Source organism: Podarcis filfolensis, assembly GCF_964270895.1.
Source record: "Podarcis filfolensis genome assembly, chromosome: Z".
In the NCBI taxonomy this organism is placed as follows: domain Eukaryota; kingdom Metazoa; phylum Chordata; class Lepidosauria; order Squamata; family Lacertidae; genus Podarcis; species Podarcis filfolensis.
The window spans coordinates 49478394-49500060 of NC_139617.1; the positions used below are offsets into that span (position 1 = coordinate 49478394).

General features: G+C 46.9%; 1 protein-coding gene and 1 long non-coding RNA gene across 2 annotated transcripts in view; one reads left to right on the forward strand and one right to left on the reverse strand.

Annotated features, from left to right (window-relative positions):
- Window positions 1-11532: 11532 nt before the first annotated feature.
- On the reverse strand, window positions 11533-19455 carry LOC310754943. Its single transcript, XR_014544091.1, has 2 exons — window positions 19402-19455; window positions 11533-14038 (listed from the first exon to the last, which is right to left on the reverse strand). It is a non-coding gene; the product is annotated as an uncharacterized lncRNA (long non-coding RNA).
- A 649-nt stretch (window positions 19456-20104) lies between these two features.
- The window catches only part of NEK6 (NIMA related kinase 6), a 98149-nt gene continuing 96586 nt past the window's right edge, over window positions 20105-21667 (forward strand). The window contains exon 1 of the mRNA XM_083597393.1: window positions 20105-20595. The gene's annotated coding sequence lies outside the window, so the exon portion shown is untranslated. The remainder of the gene's footprint in view (window positions 20596-21667) is intronic.

A 21667-nucleotide genomic window follows, 5' to 3' on the forward strand; every position in this document is an offset into this window, starting at 1 on the left:
TGCTCCTGGGAGCTCTGGATTATATCCTCTATGGGCTGGCAAAATAAAGAGGTTTCCCACGTATATTTAGTAAATCAACATGACAACGTCATATACAATTGGAGGTAATTAAGTGAGCCCCCTGTGCTGGATCCTCCAAAGCTCATGCCTTGAAGGGATGGGTAAGGTGGATGGGCTGGAGTCATTAAGCTTTTGAGATGGGAGCGGATTGGCTGGCGCTTTCGGCAACTTATCTGATCGCAAACCTCCAGCCACCTGCGGTCCAGAGGCTGGCAAACAGGTTCAGGGTTTCGTCATCATTTGATACAGGTTTTGGCCGAAGCAAGTGATGAGGCTGGAGGGGGAAACAGGGAGGGGGGTGCGCTTCTGCATGGTGGCGGCAAGGGAAAGCAAGGAAGCAGATGGGCAGGAGCTGGGGGAGAAGAGGGGGATGTGTCAAGGTAGGAAGTGCTGTTGACTAGTTACAGCCATTCCTGGGCTAGGAAAGCCTTGCTATGCGCTCTAAGTGGGGCTTCCCTTCAACCTGATTTGGAAGCTGCATCATGCTGCAGAATACTGCATGATTATTGACAGGAGTGGCTGCACAGAAGCACCCCTGCTCAGAGACCTGCACTGGTTGCCCATTTGCTACCAGGCTAAGTTTAAGGTTACAGGTAGGTAGCCGTGTTGGTCTGCCGTAGTCGAAACAAAATAAAAAAAAAAATTCCTTCCAGTAGCACCTTAGAGACCAACTAAGTTTGTTATTGGTATGAGCTTTCGTGTGCATGCACACTTCTTCAGATACGTTTAAGGTGTTATCTTTAGGATATAAAGCTCTGAACAACATTGGGACCAGCTTACCTATGAGAACATCTTACCCCACACATGCCCACTTTGATCAGCAGAATTGGCACTACTACTCGTTCTGTGCATTTGTATGAACTTGGTCTCTGACTGTGACAGCACCTACACTTTGGAACTCCCTGCCTATTGGTATCAAGTAGGCACCTTCACTGTACTCTTTCAAAAACATTCTTGTTTAAACAAGCCTTAGAAAGTTGATGTGAATCTGTTTTAGTATTGCTATGCGCAACCCCAATCTCCCAGTGATGCAAAATTCCAGGGGGTTAGGTACTTACCTAAGGGTTGTGTTGCCTTTGGAAAGAGGCACAATAGGAACTGTGGTGTCTTCATGATATATGATTTATTTATACATATATACAACCCAAGTCTGGGGTGGAGGGGCTCGGAGTACAGAGGTACCTCGGGTTACAGACGCTTCAGGTTACAGACGCTTCAGGTTACAGACTCCGCTAACCCAGAAATAGTACCTCGGGTTAAGAACTTTGTTTCAGGATGAGAACAGAAATATGGCGGAAATGACTGGCAGAATCCGAGACCAAGGAGAAGAGTCGGTAGAAGAAGATTGGAAGAAATTTAAAGACTATCTACAGAAACATTGTAAAATTAAGGAATGTTAAAAGGATGTTGGAATGAAGTAATGTGGCTTTCGCAGTAATGCTATACAGGGTTAAGGAAGAATGGATTGTTAACAGGTCAGAATGTAAAGTTACAATATATTAAGATAAATTAATAAGATAAATACAAGAATGGAAAGGACTTGCTGAAACAATCAGTTTAACTAGAATACAAAAAAGGGAGGTGTGAGGAGGTCAAAGAAATAAGTAAATGAAAGATAAGTTATGGAAAGATAGATTTCTTTTTAACTGTTTTTACTTTTTTTGTATTTTGTGTTTTTTGTTTTTTCTTTTTCCTTATTTTTGTAACTTTTTTGAAACTTTAATAATTATTATTAAAAAAAAGAGAACAGAAATCGTGCAGTGGCGGTGCAGCAGCAGTAGGAGGCCCCATTAGCTAAAGTGGTGCTTCAGGTTAAGAACTTTGTTTCAGGATGAGAACAGAAATCATGCTCCGGCGGCACGGCAGCAGTGGGAGGCCCCATTAGCTAAAGTGGTGCTTCAGGTTAAGAACAGTTTCAGGTTAAGAACGGACCTCCAGAACGAATTAAGTACTTAACCCAAGGTACCACTGTATTACACTCCAAGAGGTTCTTGCTTCTCCCATGCCCACAGTTTTGGATGCCAGCAGAAATCAGCCATGGTCTCTGTGACTCTGCTCAGCTCGCTGCATTTAACAGACTGTCACTTTTCTCTCCAGTCTGCAACTATTTTTTCTCCAGTCCACATCATCCCCAACTGCAATCCTAAGGCCCAACTCTGCTTTGTCTCTGCTAACTATCTTTCTGTTGAAGGAGGGCTCACAGCCATCTACCATCAGACACAGAGTATTTGCTTTGTTAATCACCCATTACCTTCCTTTTGTTCTCCCTAATGGCTCTTCTCCCAGGTGATTTCCTGATCAGGAAACTGGTTTGGCCTGTATTTTAACACTTATCTAAATCCAGTGTCTGGCAGCCCATTTTAATATTCCAACACCCATTAGACCCAGGAATCTCAGGGGAGGATCTGGCACCTAGGAGTTTAGGGGAGTCAAGGCACCCACATTATTTTCTTGATTATATTATCTTTTTGCAAACTGCTTTGGGAGTTGTTGTTGTACATTCTCTTTTTGTAAATAAATTTTTATTGGTTTTTTCACAATTAATTTCCACAATTAACTACAAAAAACAAATCCCCCCTATCCCTATTCACAAATTTTTTTTGCAAAACCTTGTTTTGAGGTTCTTTAGACCTCATGACTTCCCTCCATTCTCTCTTCTGGTTCCTTGTATTAACAAAAATTCTTCTGCATTTCCTTACACATTCTTCTTCTTCTTCTTCTTCTATCCAAATTTTGCTGATTGCAAGTGTGTAGTCTGAGCCTGCCAATGTATCAATTTATTTACATTATTATTGCACATATACAATAAGTGTTCCCCATTCTTTTTCCTAACTTTGGCATATTTAAATTTCGCTGGAAGGCAACTATCAGTTACGTCTGATTTAAAATCCTGCTCGCCTTCCTCACAGTCTCCCCTTGGTCTCAGAGGCTGTGATTTCTGCCTCATTTCAGCCACCAAGGCATTCCCAAATATTCCTTCCCTACCCCCCATGCCATCCATATCTGCCCTGAGTGTCTCCTGGTATTTCTTCATATCAATCACAATTTCCATTTTTCTAAAATTTTCCTCCAGCCCTTGCATCAAGACCTCCACCGCTTCTGTTTTCTTTGTCACTGGTTCTATCTTAAAAATCAGTTCTGTCACCATTTCAGTATTTTTGTCCATTGGGGCTATAAGTTTATTTGCTGTCTTATCCAAATTTTCCTTTATCTTCTTAATCAACTCATTTCTCAATTTATAAAAGAATTCCACCCATTCACCATAAGGCTTATCCCCCGTGTCCTGTAGAGAGGTCCTTCTATCCGAACTTGGGGTTGGTTGCTTTTTAATTGCCATGTTCAATAAGTTACTATTAAACAATTAAAAGTGGTCTGAACAGAGTGAAAATGCCCAATACTGCTGCCATGTCCGGAGGCTCAATCACTGCCCCCCCCACTCCCCGTTCCTCTTGGAACAGGGATTTGAGGGTCGCAGGAGAGCCCTTTTGCGGACTGCTGGACCCCTTGACCCCTTGAGAACCCTCTCAAGGCTTTTTAGGGGGTGCGTCTCGCCTTGGCGCTTCCCCCTGTATCTCCGCGGGGCTTGAGTCCGTCAGATGATCAGACTAGCACTCCTTTTCGCCATTCACAGAAACCAGAAGTCTTTGTGGTCGTTTTACATTCAAGTGGCATATGCATTTTATGAAATAATTAAAAAAGCTATCCCCAGAGAGCTGTGCCTGGTGCCTTCACATTAAATTTTAGGCACCAGACAAGGACATTCCTGTTTACCCAGGCATTTGCTGTAGTGCTTGTCTTTTAGTAGAGTGGAATAGGATTTTTAGGAGCTCTTACAGGTCAGCAGCAAGATTATGGTTCCCAGACGTCCCTGTTTCCCGGGGACAGTCGCCGGATTTACAAATCTGTCCCCGGACAAAATCTGTTCCCGGAATATCCCCGGATTTCATTTGATGTGATTTCATTTAAGTGTTGTAGATTTATTAGTAGGGAATGAATGTTGCGTGATTGGTTCAATGGCACAAGTGTCCCCGGATTCTTTGAAAAAAGTCTGGTAACCTTAAGCAAGATCTCCTTGCCATGGTGTTGTGCTGAGTCTGCCAGTGGCAGCTGGATCCACTTTGCTCCTCGGCCTAACCCTGACCTGGTGCCAGACATGGAGTCCCCGGAGCATTAATCCTGCATCCCACAGGCCAATGACCCCCTTGAGGGGGCCGCTGGGGGTTAACCTTTAGAGCTGTCAGAGGAGGAACTGGAGTCAACAGTTCCCAAGAACACTGGTGCCAAAAGGTACAGGCAGTGCTTTTTATGGGGGTACTCAAGTGTGTGCAGTACCAGCACTGCTCCCCCCAATGTTAAAAGTGTGGCACTTACTGTGACAACTTCATGGTGAGTCCCAGCACCTTTTTTTTTCTTTTAAAAAAGCACTGGGTACAGATACGGGCTAAAAGGAGACCATGTAGGATAGATCGGTTCGCTCTGTGTTATCCTTCTGCCCACAGACTAAGACCTTCCTCTTCAGACAGGCCTTTGAAAACTAAGGTGAGGGTGATGTTTCCCACCAGGTTGCTGTCAGGGCAAACAGCATTTTAATTGCTGGTTTTAATTGTGTTTTAGAATCATGGAGTTTGAAGGGACCCCGAGGGCCATCTAGTCCAACCGCAACGCAGGAACCACAGCTAAAGAATCCCTGACAGTCGGGCACTGGAAAACCTCCAGTGAAGGAGAGCCCACCATCTCCCAAAGGATTTTAATTCCTGTTTTTTTGCTGGTAGAAGAGCCCAGATCCAACTTCTGAAGAGCTGTGTCTCAGTTCATGATATGGAGGGGGTTGTTGGATTGGGAGCATAGACTCATAGAACTGCAGCATTAGAAGGGACCACAGAGGTCATCTAGTCCAGCCCCCTGCAATGAACGAATATTTTGCCCAATGTGGGGCCCAAACCCACACTCCTAAGATCAAGGGTCTCGTGCTGCACCAACTGGAGGGGGAAATTGCACGCCTTAAAGAGCATCTATTTCCTCTGGGAAGGGGGCCTCTGTTTTGCTGCTGCATCATGATTTTTACATGGTGATTTGAAGGAAATGCACCCCCAGCCCAGACCCTCCGTCGCGGCTGGGTATCTTGTCCCCTGCCTTGAATGATTTTCTGTCATGATGTATCAAACTATGCTTGAAAGGACTTCCTGTTGACATCTTAGCGGTATTAAATAATGCCATCGCAGCAAAGGCAGATTCTCGGTGCCATAGGAAGACAGAGGGATCTGACAAAGTCCCCTTCCCCTCCCTCTGGCCGTGGGGACCAATTTATTCCTTGCTCCTTCCCCATCGTCCACTGGTAGCGTCACACAGCCTGCTGCTCAGCTGCTGCCTGTGTCAGAATTAGACACACATGGCAGGGCATAATTACCTGTTCATTTTGCTGCCGCTGATTCAGCAAAAACAGCCGAGTCCGCAATGCAGCTCCACCAGGAACCCTCTTCGTAAACATAGGTCACTGCTCAATTTGTGCATCGCAGTTGCGATGAGGACAGAGTCATTCTGATTCATGTGGGTACAAATAATACTGCCACACACAGCCTTCAACATATAGCATGGGACTGTGAGACTCTGGGCAGGGAGCTGAAGAGCCTTGGGGCACAGGTGGTCTTCTCATCACTCCTTCCAGTTGAAGGTCGTAGCCCAGAAAGAGAGAGGAAAATACTTCAAGTAAATCACTGGGTGTGCAGGTGGTGTTGTCAGGAAGTGTTTGGCATCTTGGATCACAGTCTCTGCTTCCTTGAAGAAGGACTTCTACTGAGAGATGGACTGCACTTCATAGTGGTTGGCAAGAATGTGTTTGCTAACAGTCTCACAAACTGATCAGGAGAGCTTGAAACTAAATCCTGAGAGGGAGGGAGACAACATTACAGGCGACAGAAGAACACCTGGTACTGGGGATAATAGCTTCATTGATGCTAATGAAACAGAGGTGGTGCTCTAGAAACCTACTAAAGGGCAAGAAAGTACAAGAAGGTAGCAGCTGGAGGGAAGGACTCATGGTTTCAATTGTCTCTACACAAATGCACAGAGTATGGGAAACAAGTAAGATGAATTACAGAATGGCAAATGTGATCTGGTAGGCATTACTGAAACATGACGGAACGGGACTCATGACTGAAAAATAGGAATTGAGGCGAATAACCTGTTCAAAAGGAACAGACCAAACAGGAAGGCAGAAGCAGTAGCATTGTATGTAAACGATGTGTACACTTGTGAATAAATCCATGACCTGGAGCATGGAAAGCTGAATGAGAATATATGAGTAAAAACTGTAGGTGAGATAAACAACAGTGACCTTCCTGTGGGTGTCTGCTATAGACGCCAAGCCAGACTGAAGACTTGGATGATGCCTTCCTAGAGCTGATTACCAAACATTCAAAAAGGAGAGATATAGTGGTCATGGAAGACTTCAACTTCTCCAATATCTGTTGGAATTCAAACTCTGCCAAGAATGTAAGGTCCAACAAATTCCTCCACTGCCTCGCTGACTGTCTCATTTCCCAGAAGATGGAAGAAGCAAGAAGGGGATCATCTATCTTGGACCTGGTCCTCACCAACAGGGAGGAGATGATTGATGAAGTGGAAGTGCTCAGAAACTTGGGAGGAAATGATCATGTCCTCTTGGGTTTCATGATAGAGAGGCAAGTGGAAGCTGAGGGTAGCCAGACATGAACTCTGGACTTTAAGAAGGCCAATTTTAACAAGCTTAGGCAGCTCCTGGGTGAGATCCCATGGTCAGAAATACTCAAAGAGAAGGGAGTCTAAGATAGATGGGAGTTTCCAAAAGGAGAAATATTGAAGACACCCAATTGCAGACAATTCCAACAAGAAAGAAAAGTGGGAGGCATCTAAGGAAACCACTGTGGCTGCATAAGGAGCTTACAGATGAGCTGAGAGTCCAGAAATGGCAAAAGGGGGAAATCACTAAGGAGGAGTATGGACGAGTAGCCAACAGTTGCAGGGGCAAAGTCAGGCTGGCTAAAGCTCAGAATGAGCTCAGGCTTGCAAGAGAGGTCAGAAATAATAAAAAGGGGGTTGGGGGCTATGTCCGAAGCAAGAGGAAGAACAAGCAAGTGAAGGGTCTTCTGCATGGAGAAGACGGGGAAAGGCTATTGGGCGACAGAGAGAAGGCGGAACTACTCAACACCTACTTTGCCTCTGTCTTCACCCACAAGGAAAGCGATGCCCAACCTGGTGATAACTGAATCAATGATGTATGGAGGGAGCTGCAGTCCAAGATAGGAAAAGAGATGGTAAGGGAACACCTGGCTACTTCAAATGAATTCAGATCTCCAGGGCCTGATGAGCTGCACCCAAGGGTACCAAAGGAGCTTGCAGATGTGATCTCAGAGCCTCTGCCTATGATCTTTGAGAATTCTTGGAGAACAGGTGAGGTCCCTACAGACTGGAGGTGTCCCCATCTTCAAAGAGAGGGAAAGCAGACCCATGTAACCACTGACCAGTGAGCTTGACATTGATACCAGGAAAGGTCCTACAACAGATAATTCAGAGGTCAAACTGTGAGCACTTAGAAAAGGATGCTGTGATTTCTAAGACCCAGCATGAGTTTCTCAAAAATAAGTCATGCCAGACGAATCTAATTTCTTTTTTGATGGAGTTACTAGCTTGGTGGATCAGGAGAATGCTGTGGAAATATTGTATCTTAACTTCAGTAAGGCTTTTGACAAAATCCCCTATGATATTATTGTAAGGGAGCTAGTAAAATGTGGGTTGAATGAGGTAACTGTTAGGTGGATTTGTAGCTGGTTGACTGACTGAACCCATAGAGTGCTATTTGATGGTTCTTCCTCATCCTGGAAAAAAATGACAAGTGGGGTATTGCAGGGTTCTGTCCTGGGTCCATTGTTGTTCAATGTCTTTATAAACGACAGATGAGGGAATTGAGGAGATGCTCATCAAATCTGCAGATGACACCAAACTTTGAAGCAGAATTCAAAATGACATTAACAGATTGGAGAACTGGGCCCAAGCTAACAAAATGATTTCAATAGAGACAGGTGTGGGGTTCTGCACTTAGGCAGGAAGAACTAGATGCACAAATATAGGATGGGGGACACCTGGCTTACTAGCAGTACATGTGAAAAGGATCTAGCAGTCTTGGTGGACCGCAAGCTTAACATGAATCAACAGTGTGATGCAGCAGCAAAAAAAAACTAATGCTATTCTAGGCTGCATCAACAGAAGGCTAGTGTCCAGATCAAGGAAATAATAGCACCATTCTATTCTGCCTTGGTGAGACTACACCTGGAGTCTTGTGTCCAGTTCTGGGCACCACAATTTAAGAAGGATACTGATAATCTAGAGGAGGACAAGCAGAGGAGGACAAGCAAGATGATCAGGGGTCTGGAAATCAAGGCTTGTGAGGACGGTTGGTGGAGCTGTGGATGTGTAGCCTGGGAAAGAGGAGATTGAGAGGAGATAAGATAGCCATCTTCAAATAGCTAAAGAGCTGTCACATGGAGGATAGAGCAAGCTTGTTTTCTCCTGCTCCAGAGGGTGGGGCTCAAACCATTTGATTCAAATGACATGAAAGGAGATTCTGGCTAAACATTAAGAAGAACTCTCTGACAGTAAGAGTTGTTCAACAATTGAGTGTACTCCCTCAGAAGGTGGTGAATTCTTCTTCACTGGAGATTTTTAAGATTCACTGGAGATTTTTAAACAGAGTTTGGATGGTCAACTGCCAGGGGTTCTTTAGCTGTGATTCCTGAATTGCAGGGGATGGACTAGATGACTTTTGGGGTCCCTTCAAATTATACAGTTCTATGATTCTATGTGTGAGTGTAAAGAATCTATTATCATTATCATTATCATCATCCTCTTCACCCTAAGGCCCCAGGACAGGATCCAACAATTAAAACACAACATTGAAACAAAAGCAGCATTAAAACAGTCTAAAACAAAATTGCAGAAATCAAGTGGATGATCCATACTGTAGTGCGTATAGCCAAGGACTGCTCCCCGTGTACGATGTGCCGGTGGCCTCTTATGTATTGCCAAAAAAGGACACAAATCTACATCAATTTTTCGCATGCCAACTTGCATATACGGTTGTATGGATCCTGTTTCCCGTAGACCCCCTTCCCTGCACACTTTGCTCAATTAGCCCAGGGTGTTTAACATGGATTGCTCATATTTCCATCACAAATTCTCAATGATGCATGAAAAACAGCTGGTCAAAAAACCTACGTAATTAAGTGTATCCAGAATGTAGAAAGCTAGAGCTTGGCAGGCAGTCCAGGGGGCAGAAGGGGACACATTCAGCTCAACAGGAGCAGCAAGGGATTTGCCTTTGCCCCATAGCTTCTCCTTGGGGTGCTCATCAGCACTGTTTGCTGAAGAACCTAGTTAGGTGCGACAGGACAGTGCGTTGATCCTTACCACTCATGGTTAGCTCAAGACATTTTGCTGCCTGAAGCGAAGGAAACACTCACACATCATTCTACATACAGTCTGGCTGGACTGGCAGTTGAATTTTATTTTGACACCATTGATGGGACAACACCCTCCACTGCAGGACCAGATTTAGGTTTGAGGAGGCCCTAGGACTTGCTGATCGTATGGTCGGCGGTTCGAATCCCCGCGGCGGGGTGAGCTCCCGTCGTTCGGTCCCAGCTCCTGCCCACCTAGCAGTTCGAAAGCACTCTTAAGTGCAAGTAGATAAATAGGGACCGCTTACCAGCGGGAAGGTAAATGGCGTTTCCGTGTGCTGTGCTGGTGCAGGCTCGCCAGCTGCAGCTTCGTCACACTGGCCACGTGACCCGGAAGTGTCTTCGGACGGCGCCGGCTCACGGCCTCTAGAGCAAGATGAGCACGCAACCCTAGAGTCGGACACGACTGGCCCGTACGGGCAGGGGTACCTTTACCTTTAAGCTCCTGAAGGTAATGGGGCCCTTTATATGTCCAGCTGTCCTTTGTCAACAACAAATGGTTGCTGGTTTTGTGCTGACTATATGCTATATGGTAATTTTTAGATTTAATAGGTATCTCAAGCCATTTGCATGTGCAGAATGCAGGCACCCTATATATAGAAATGAGCAAACTAGTGATATTTTAAGGAGCAGGCTAGCAGGTGGGGCTCATTACTTACATCATAGGAGCCTACACAACACAAAACACTGTTGCTGCATGTAGGTTTTATTTGTTTTTTATCTTATATTTTGGAAAGGCACACCCAATTTTTATCCATTGATTTTTTTGGGGCCCCCCAAGAGAGTGGGGCCCTAAGCTACAGCTTGTTTAGCTAATACTAAATCTGGCACTGCTCCACTGTAATACTGAGGCAGCTGGGTAGCTTAGGAAGTGCAGAGCAGGCTAACTCAGTGGCACTATGGCTGCCTCTCAGCCCCTGGTGCCTGAAACAGATGCTTCATTCTGCCTAAGGGTAGAGCTGGCCCTACTGCCACCTGTAGGCATCGTAAGAGCTGGTGTTCAATAATCTTTTTCATAGGTGCACCCAGGGATTTTACCATCGGGTGACCCAGGGGGACAAAGCCCTGGATTTTTTTGTTCCAAAACCCAGATGTCTCTTCCACTAGGGTCGCCATACGTCCGGAATTTCCAGGACATATCCGAAATGCTGCAGTCAGCAGCAGTGTCCAGACAGAAATCAGCAAAAAAGTCCAGGAAATTTGGATGAATGGCAGCCTATGTCGGCAGTGCCATTTTTGCATAAAAATACCTCAAAAGCTCAACAACTTTTCTGTTCATATTCTTACTGTTTGAAATATGGCAACCTTACCTTCCATACACTTATTTGTCTTTGCTTACAGGCAATAGATGTGGCATAGAGTGGGGGGTGCTATTGGGGCAGCTGCCCCAGGAGCAAAATTGTGACGGGGCGCAAAAATTCAACACCTGGTTCTGCCTCAATACAGCTGCATGCTTCTGTTGCTGGGCTCTGTTGAAAATGGCTTCTCCATGTAAACCAGGCAGTGACCTCTCTAGACAACAGAAAGACTCTTCTTATCTCTGCAGCGGTAATCTCTTGGGTGACACAGATGCCGTTAGGCAGTTGAATGTGCATGCGCACTCCGTCCCCTTCCTTCCCTCCCTCCCACCCACCCCTCCACATGGTCCCTGGAGTTGGCAACCCACGTTATGCCTCTTGTTATGTACTGAGTTGAATAGGATCCAAAATGCAGAAGTCTGATTTGTCCTAGAACAATAGGATTCAGAATGCAGCAGTCTGATTGGTCCTAGAACAATGCGGCAGTACGATTGGTCTGCAGGAGCCACCCAATCCAGCTCCAGGTGGAAGTGAATCTGCAACCTGATTGGCCTACAAGAGAATCCCAGAATTAGCCAATCACGTGCGGCCCGTTGTGTAAACAATGTATATAAAGGAGATATTTTGGGGGAATTTTCATTCCTCACTACTATGAGCTGAATAAAGAGCATGAAATCCACACAGTCGACTCCGAGTATATTTCACCTCTGCTTACAACTCACCCTGGTGCACAGCAGCAGTGATAATTAAATCACATACACCCAACAATTTAATCTACCCAGCAGTCCTTATTTTAGTTTTCATATGAACATTAGTTCTTCCTAACATATTCCAGGTGGAGGAAGCCCAAACAAAATACTGCACTCAGAAAAACTTTTTGGCACTCTATAGCTCAGAGGAAGTCTTGATAGGCCGAGTTTGTTTTCTCCCTCCAAAAAGTGGATTCAGCACATGCAGTTGCAACAGTGAGCAAATTCATGCTTATTTGGAAACATTTATGCAAAATCTGCAAAAAATAAATAAAAATATCGTGCTAATTTGTGTCATGGGCCCATACCTAGTAACCCCCTTGCAGCTGATCTTCTCATGAAGTAGTTGCCTGTGACTATCTCTCTCAATTTATGACATCTTTGTGAGACCTCTTTATCATCAGTAACATGGGTTGAGAAGGAACAAGAAAGGTTCTCTGTTGGGAGATAGATCAACTATTAAGTCAATAATTGAAAGTCTCTTGTCGTTTAATTGCACCTCGAAATTTGCCCTCTGGCACAGATGCCCTGCCTCGCCTCACAGAGGCCTGTCTGCAAAGTATCAACAGTCCAAGCCAAGCCCCGAAAAATCCAATCAGACCTCCTAATGCAAAAAGTCAAAAGTGTCCCTGCAAGACGCAACCAAGAAAAATGGGCTTTTCTGGTCCATGGTGTAGTTCCCAAGGTGCAACAGCAGGACTGCGTGTTGTTTTCATCAAAAAAGATTGCTACCATAGCCATCCCTCTAGAATTGGACGGTGCCAAGACTTGTCTTCCCACTATTTAGACAGCCAGAATTACGCACACAGTCACAGGCAACTTGAATTTCATGCAGTGATTGATTATGGCTTCCTGAGAAGACTCACTTTTGCAAAAACAAAACACATCACCATCCAGTTCCGAATATCTCCCATAAAAAATGAAATGCCCTTCATGCCAATTTTGGGTGGGAAAGAGCTTTTGTGAACGTGGCCTTGCTCTCATTGGGAACTTTCTTGCTATATTCTGAGCCATCCTCCAACAAATGCCAATTTAAGTGACTTTTATTTAGTGCTGTGGCTACTACATAATCAGTCCTCTTTTCTTCAACATTATGCTACTCAGTCCACACATGCCAGGCAGGATGGAGCTGCTCTGATGCCCCTTCACCCCCTCTCCCCCCTCGCCTGTTTCTCTGTTGCTAATGAACTGCAAACAATGGTGTTCCTTGACTTCACCCATTGCCCTGCCCTATGAACGTGCAATTTAAATAGCAGCTCTAATGATGCTCCCAGCATCTCTAGTTCCACTGACAAGGACCACCAGTGACAGGGGTCAGGGTGGCCTTTGCACCTTCAATATTTTCCACTTAACCCCTTCTCTGCTGCAGGGGTCTATGTGCGCTCTCCACAGCTCCCTAGAACAAATAAGTATTTAAATTTGTTTTAATTATGGCTTGGAACACTGTGCATTTCTGACACAACCCCATCTGGCTCCCTGGGCTAGCTGAACCACCAGGTAAGGCTGCACAGTTCGCTGCCTGCCTAATATGAAGAAATGTGGCTTTCTAGTTTGCCATTTTCCTCTTTTCAATAAAGAAAGAATAGTAAATTAAAAATGAGGCTTTCCTGTATTGACCCTGCTCTAGTTACTGAAGCTACGAGAAAAGGCTGTGCATCTAATTTCTGGTCCAGAAATCAGTTTATTGTCCTCCATTCAGCCCATCACTGCTTCCAGACACTCACTGGCCCAACACCTTGACAGCCACTCCCAGTTGAGATGGAATGGGAAGACATAGCTGTGCATCAACAGCACAAGGAGTTTCCTAGGAGCCAGCAAGGAGCATGGGTAAAGTCCACTCTTAACCATGGATGCATTCCCAGAAATCTCAGGCACAGCCTCAGCTCATTAGTCTAGTTAAAGGCCAAGCCAAATATAGGGGCATTTGCCAGTTCTTTAAAACCCAAATGTGGGTGATTTAGGCTCCTACTTTGACCTTGCAATTCCACCTTCCCACTCCCATTCTCAACACTTAGCTGAGAAAACCTGTTAACCTGCCTGAGCTGCAGCAAGTATTCCAAGAACTGAAAATGATGCTTTCTGGGCATTGGATCCAGGAGTTTTTGGGAGTGCAAAATCACAGTCACGAAGGAAGGCCCTGCTTTTCTTCAGAGAGCACTTCAGATGTTGTGAAAGAGCTTGTACTACCAGTTAAAAAAGAAAGGAGGGAAAACTAGTGAGCAAAGCAGACTTCAGATTTCCAGAGGAGGCGAGAGCAGTCCCACACAAAGCTTTGCAGCTTGGAGCAAAAGGGAGTGTGGGCACATTGCAGCTTCTGGCTGGGTCACATTTGTAACATCTGGCTGTGAATGCTGGAAGCAGCCGCCAATTCGCTCCAAACAACAGCAGTCAGCAGCATACGTGGAGCTGGAGCCAATCTGCACATTCCAAAGAAACTTGCCTGAAAAACACTCAGAATGGGAGGAAGAATGTTGGGGGGGGGATAAGGGGAGGGTGGTGCTGTTAAAAGTCGCAATTGGTGTACCTGGCTTCAATTTAAGTGGGGAAAAGGGGACAGAATAAAACAAAAGAACATCTGCGGCTGCCAAAACTCACAAAAATAACAGAAATGAAAAGTTCAGCATTGTAGAATGTGGGGGAAGAGTTCCAGCTGTAGAGAGAATGTGAGGCTGCAATGAAACTGGATTGGAAGAAAGAGAAATGGGGGATTAAACCTTGGTGCATGAAGGGCAAGGTCTTTGCAAGGGAGCCAGTGAGCAAATCAAGGAGAAGAAACTGCTAAGCACCTGAATGCCTGAAAGAGGTAGGCCCCATCTGCAGTCTGCATTTAAAGCAGTATCATAAAGGTAAAGGGACCCCTGACCATTAGGTCCAGTCATGGCTGACTCTGGGGTTGCGGCGCTCATCTTGCTTTACTGGCTGAGGGAGCCGGCGTACAGCTTCCGGGTCATATGGCCAGCATGACTCAGCCGCTTCTGGGGAACCAGAGCAGCACACGGAAACGCCAATTACCTTCCTGCCGGAGCAGTACCTATTTATCTACTTACACTTTGACGTGCTATGGAACTGCTAGGTTGGCAGGAGCTGAGACAGAGCAACGGGAGCCCACCCCATCGTGGGTATTCGAACCACCGACCTTCTGATTGGCAAGTCCTAGGCTCTGTGGTTTAACCCACAGCGCCACCCGCGTCCCTAAGCAGTATCATACCACTTTTATAAAATCATGGCTTCCCCCAAAGAATCCTGGGGAATGTAGTTTGGTAAGGGTGCTAAGAGTTGTTCGGTAGGATTGCCATATTTCAAAAAGTAAAAACCAGGACACCCTGAAAGTTGTTGATTTTTTTTAAGGAAAACCCGAAAGTTGTCGAACTTTTGAAAGACAAAAACGTGCCGCCTTTTGGAAATTCCCCCAGACATCAATTCCACATTTGAAATCTGGGTAATGTCTGGGAAAATCTGGACGTATGGCAGCCCTATTGTTAGGTAACTCCTATTCTCAGAGTAGTTCAACAATCAATCCCTCCTCCCATGGAACCTTGGGAATTGCATCCCAACCTTTCTCTGATGAAAATAAGGACATCCGATAGAGGGAAAGCAGGACATTCCAGGATCAAATCAGAAACCAGGATGGCTTCTGTAATTCTGGGACTGTCCCTGGAAAACTGGGATACTTGGAGGGTATGGAATTGTAGCTCTGTGCAGGGAACAGAGCACCCTCAATAAACTGCAGTTCCCAAGATGATTTCGGGAAAGCTGTGACTGTGGTACAATAGCACTTTAAATGTTCACCTGCCACAATTTAAATTCTGAAAGAAGACTGGAGTCTTCTCTACATGTTTTAACTCTCCTCTCTTTGTGGGCTCTTAATAAGCTGCGATGATTATGCAGCTTATTTCTGTTTGCGGAACGACTGACCTGCTGTAAGGGGCTCTTGAAAAGTGACTAGTCTGAAGGCATTTGATACAATTCTGTTTGTGAAGCTAAGCAGGTCTGGGACTGGCCAGAGCCTGGATGGAAGACCATTGGGAATCACCCTGCACACTAAGTTTTGAGAAGAGAAGGGCGTAAAGAAACACACCACCTTGCAGTGCTTGAGCCAAGTTGGCTAACCTGTGGCCTTCCAGATATTCTTGGAACAGAACTGCCACCATCCCTGACCAATGTCCATGCCTCTTGGGGCTCATGGGAGTTGAACCCAACAACGTCTGAATGGCCCCGGGATAGCCACCCTGATGTAAGCAAACCTGATGGCAAGAGGCAAAATAAGCCATGAGATGATACAGTATACAGTATGCACATGTGGAATAAACTTGTTATCCAGCCTACTGTATAAGAAATGCCAGTGAAGACTTCAAATAGGAGCACATGATTGGGGCAAATAGTGTTTCCTGAGAAACAGGAGATGCCAGGCACTGGCAGCAACACCAGGCATTACAAAATCAAGAGGGTGGTATGATGGAGAAACAATGACTCCTGCTTGCTCTAGAACCAGTATGTTCTCCCTGCAAGTCTGCGTCCTTGTGATTTTTTTTGTCTAGGGCTGTATGCACACCATAGCATTTAAAGCACATGACTTCCCCCAAGGGAAACATGGGTTTGTTAAGGGTGCTGAGAATTGTAGCTCTATTCCTAGGATTATTGGGGGGGGGGGGTGTTGAATGCTGTAAATAATGGGTCGGCAAATGGACCAGATCAGGTCCAATTGCCTTCTGAATCCGGCCCGCGGATTGTCTGGGGATCGCCGTGTGGATCGCCAGCACGTGCACGTTCTTTCCCTCTTCCTCCCACGGGAGCGGTTCCTCCTCCCTCCCTCCTCCTGGCTTCTCCCTGCCCTGCCTAGAGGAGGAAGGGGGCTGGGCTTTGTTAGTGCCAGCAGCAGCAGTGCTCAAGCGGCTGCCATTTTAAGCAGCCCCTCTCCGGAGCCCTTTCATGTGCCGCTCATCGTCCCTCCGCCGCTGCTGCCACTGCCAGCCCCTGCCACTCGCAAGACAGGTAAGCAGCCACTGGGGCTCGTGCATCATCCCCCCCAAAAAAATATAGTCCGGCCCCCCAAAAGGCCTGAGGGACAGTGGACCAGCCCCCTGCTGAAAAGGTTTGCTGACTTCTGATGTAAATGTATGGTGTGTATGCAACCTAAAATCTTCTTATGAACAACTGAACTCCAGATACCCCCATCATTTAGTGGGGTAGTGTTGGGGGAGGGGCACGGGCGGTTGCCCTGGTTGCCAAAAATTGTTAGGGGCACAAAACTTCAACGCCCAGTGCTGTCTCAATACAGCTACATGTTTCCTTTGCTGGGTTCCGTTGAAAATGGTTTCTTCATGAGAACCAGGAAGCGACATCTCCAGACAACGGAATGACTCTTATTTTCTTATCTCTGCAGCTATGATCTCCTGGGTGACGCGAATGCCATTAGGCAGTTGAATGTGCATGCATACTCCGTCTGTTTACCTCCCTCCCACCCCATCCCCTTTGCGCAGCCCGGGGCGCTGGCCACCCACACCACACCACTGCCATCATTCCCCCCCCATACACTTCCCCATTTTTCCTATTCCTGCATGGCAACCTTTGATTTCAGACCCTGTGCTGGGGATATTTTTCTCTTTTCGGTTTGCCATCAGTTACATGCTCCCCTGATGAGGTCTGCAGGCAGCTGGTCCAGATTTCTTTCCTGTACCACATGACCAGTCTAGGTTGCTATTTCCTCCTGGATACCAGTTTGACTGCAATTCTGAAGCTCACGCCTCCCCCTCCTCCTTGTAACAGTGTTATCTATTGAAAAATATTTAAAAGGTTGACCCACAAATCTTTAGGCAGAGGGTGGTTCCCACAGTGGACCTGAGGAGCTTATTTGAGTTTTCTTTCCCCAACTTCCTTTCACAGGAGTCACATGCCAGGATGCATTCCTCTAGCATTAATGCTTCCTTTGGGACTCAGATCTTACAGAAATATGAGAACAGAGCCTGCATGTGGCAGACATTCTGGGGAAGCCAGCTGTGAGTTTGCTCTATGTGCATGGAAAGATGGAGCTGCAAAAAAAAGAAGGGGGGGGGGAGAAATTGAGAACTTGCAGTCCTTCATAGGATACAGCTGACGCAGAAATGTCCCTGAAACAAATTTTGCATGTTGGTTTTGAGGAAGCAAGGTTTTGCTATTTCCTAGCAGTATATGCTCACCCTCTGTTTTGTTAAGGGCTCAGTTAGTCAATCAGCACCCAAACACGCAGCAGCAATTGGGTAAGAATGGAAAGACTGGCATAGCACTTTCAGCTTTGGTGCCTGCCAAAAAGAGCAAATCTCTTAAGATTATCAAACGTAAAAATCTTGCTATTGTTAGGAACACTGAAAATGTTTAAGCTCTACAGAGAGGTCCATATGTTCATTGCTCTTAGTTCTCCCAATCTACACATTTCATGGATTAGCATGTTGCTCCAATATGTTGACTGCAAATCTTTTTGAGGAATGTGTTTTTCCCTCTGCCGGTTGTTAGAACAGGTACAAATTTATGCACGTACAAGCCTTAACTCTTCCTGGAATCAAAGCAGAGTATGTTTTTCTACATAGTGTTTTTGTGTAAAACGGATGACTTTGCCATACTCACTTTAAAGAAATGACCATCATGGCCTCTCTTACTTTTTCCCAGAGTATGCAATCCACTTCATCAGATGTATTGTCATACTGAGTTGCGGAGGGGAGATGTAAACAGTGAAGCCAAAACAAAGCAAAATGTAGAGGTTATCAGCTACCATTTTTGGTGAATGGCCACTGTTCATAAGGTGATTGTCATCATCTGTGCTTTTATTTCCTTCTCTACCCTTCAGGGTAGAGTCCTGGGTGACTCCTGGGTAAGTGAAGCCACAGAACTCCCACACTGGCTGCATTTTTAAATACAGGTAAAACTAATTCATAAAGGACCTCACTTCTAAAAGAATGACTTTGTTTAACTCCAGCATCCTTGCAAAGGGGATGAGGCACAGCTCCCTCTGGTCTCTGTTATTCCTAGGCCTTTTTCTATAATCTCTTGCATGTGGCAAGATATGAAGGTATTATAATCAGTGACTAATAATAATAATAATAATAATAATAATAATAATAATAATTTATTATTTGTATCCCGCCCATCCGGCTGGGTTTCCCCAGCCACTCTGGGCGGCTTCCACAAAGACCAAAAATACACTAAGACATCACACATTAAAAGCTTTAAGAATTGATAATTCAGCTTTGTGCTGATGAAGTGTTTCCCATCCCATTTGGAATTAGTACCCAAGGTGCTGCAAGCACCTCCCTGGAACGTATTTTGGACTATAAACTTAACTGGGCCAAATCTGAAGGATTCAGAATGGATATGGATACATCACTTCACTGGGTAACACTGCTGACATTGGTTTCATCCACAAAATCATATTGCAGCTCCTAAAGGGAAGCGCACTTACCCAGATTTCAGAATCATAATTTATTAGGGAACCTTGGCTGGATAAAGGTAAACTGGCATTAATTCAGAAGAAGAAATGGTTTTTGGCAACTAGTGAAAAGAAACTGTTTTTGTGATCCCTTGAATATGGCTGTGTGTTCATATGTCACAGTAAACCACCAGGTAATAGTTTCTGTGAAACCACTGTGATTGCTCTCTCTTTGCTCCTTCCCAGTAGTGGATGGGAGAAAACAACCATGATCCTTGGCTTAGCCTTGCATCAGAATCAGGGACCAACTTGTTCTTGGATTACCAAACTAAGCACTGTGGTATGTTGCTCTCGGGTGCAGGCAGGGTCTGTCCCTTCACAGTAAACCACCAACCATTGCTTACCACGTTGTGTGAATGCTGCCAGGATCTGATGCTTCAAATAAAGTATGTTTCCTGCAAATAAAATTAAAATTATTTAGTATTGGTAATCATTACTGCTACTATTTTTGAATTCTAAGTAGGAAAAAAAATCTTAAAGCGGTATTCCTGGTGCAGAATACTGCAGGGATACCACGGATCCCCTGTGGGTCGTGTGGAGAAGAGGCTGGTGGGCGAGCTCTTCTGGGACGTCCTGCAGTCCTGGCCCCCTCGCTCTCAGGGAGAAGGGCGGCATGGCTCTGAGGAAGAAGAAGAAGGGCGGAAGACAGCTCTCCAAGGGCGGGAAGGAGAGAGGGAAATGTCGCCGAGAAGCACCAGGTGAGCCTCCTGGGAAGGAGGGCGACGCGCTCCTGGGAGCCTGGATCTGCTCCCCCGGCCGCTCGCCTCGCCTCCCAGGCGGCCCGACCCACCTTCATGGAAACGGGTCAGGAACTTCTGACAACTCACTGGACTCAACTTTTAACATATTTTATTTTTTAACCACACAATCCGCCTTCAGGATTTGTCTTTAGTTGTGGGAAATATATATTTCCCAGGGACGCCTCACTATTGCACGTCAGCGGGAAAAAAGAAAGAGAGAGAGAGAGAGAGAGAGAGAGGCCACGCGCGAGGGTCGCTTCCACGCTCGCGCGAGGGACAAGGAAGCGCCGCCCCTCCCCCCGCCAACGGCCGCTGCCCCGCCTGCGCGCGCACCCCGCCTCTCGAGTGGAGGGGGGGCAGGAGCCCCGCGGCGAAGCCACGCCCCCCTCGCCCCTCTGGAGTGGCGGGCGGGAAGCCGGCGGTGACGCGTACGCGCTCGCTCCCGACGAGGGACGGAGGGAGGCCTGCGTGGCAGCTTGGGGACGGACGCAGGGCTGAGAGAGAGAGAGAGAGAGAGAGAGAGAGGCGGGCAGGCGGGGGCGCGCGTGTGCGTGTGTGTGTGTGTGTGCGCGCGCGCGCGCGGCGGTCGGTCGGTCGGGTGGCGAGTGGGTCGAAGTTGCGTCCGGGCGCCTCTGACTGACTGACTTGCCTTGAGTGCCCGAGGGGTGAGAGCGCGAGGCTCTGCGGCTCCCCCCGCCCCCCACCCGAGCGAGAGCGGGCAGGGGAGGGGGCTGCTGTGGCGGCGCGGAGCCCCTCCGGCAGGGAAGGCGCCTCCCTGGCGGAAGCAGCCGCCAGCAGGTAAGCGATGGCGGGGGCGGCGACCTGCCGAGAGGCCTCTTCACCTGGGCGGGCGGGGGGGGCCAGAGAGCGCCGAGCAGACCCCCCCCCCCGGCTCCCCTCAGCCTCGGACTCGGGACACGCCCCTCCCCCCGCCCGCGACCCCCACAGGTCACCCCTCCCCTGCCGTGGCATTTCTGGAAGGGGGTCGCTTTCGCCCCCTCATCCCGCCCCCGCAGCATTAAAAGCACCTCCAGCACCTTATAACTCCTTGCCCGCCCCCCGGTATTCTTGTTTCTGTTTTTAGGAATGGCTCCCTTTCTAAATGCATCAGGTGCGCTGGCCTCTTAGAAGGTCTCCCTTAACCACGACGGCCGGCCGACCTGTTGGATTCGCGGGATCAGCTCTCGTTTTCCCCTCGGGCGGCGCCCCCACCCCGCCTACCCCGCCCCCGGCCCTTCCCAGCTGAGCTTCCTCCCACGACTGCTGCTCTTCTCGTGGTGGGTGGCCGTAGGGATCCTCTCCAGGTGTTGTGGGCTAGGGGCACGAGTGGGCACAGGGGATCGTCTGTCTGGTGGGGTCGCTTGTGCCATCCTTGAGGAGGTGCCTCTGGCCCCAGGGGATTGCCATGGTCACTTCTGTGATGTAGGTGAACTTGCTGGCATGCAGCTGAACGCCCTTCTGGTGAGAGGTGACCTGGTGCCATGACTTTTAAATGTGTCTGTTTTACTTGGTTTTTAAAAACATCCCAACAGTTTGTGGTGGTGTTTCTAATGCAGAATCTGTGTGGGCCTCTCCAGTACAGTTCTGCTGTCATCTCATTATCTGACAGGTTTCTCTTCATTCCTGCTATCAAAGGATAAATTAGAGGCAGGCTTTGGGGATCGTGTCCAAGAATCCTGCCCAGTGTCTTTTCCGAGCCTTGATTTATGTCTGTAAGGCAGAAATTTGTTTGTCAGTGCACACATACCCATCATCCACATTCATTTTTGGGAGTTGCTCTTGCTATGGATAGAAAATTGTTTTCATAGAGCCATAGAGTTGGAAGGGACCACAGAGAACATCTAGTCCAACCCCCTACAAATTCAGGAAT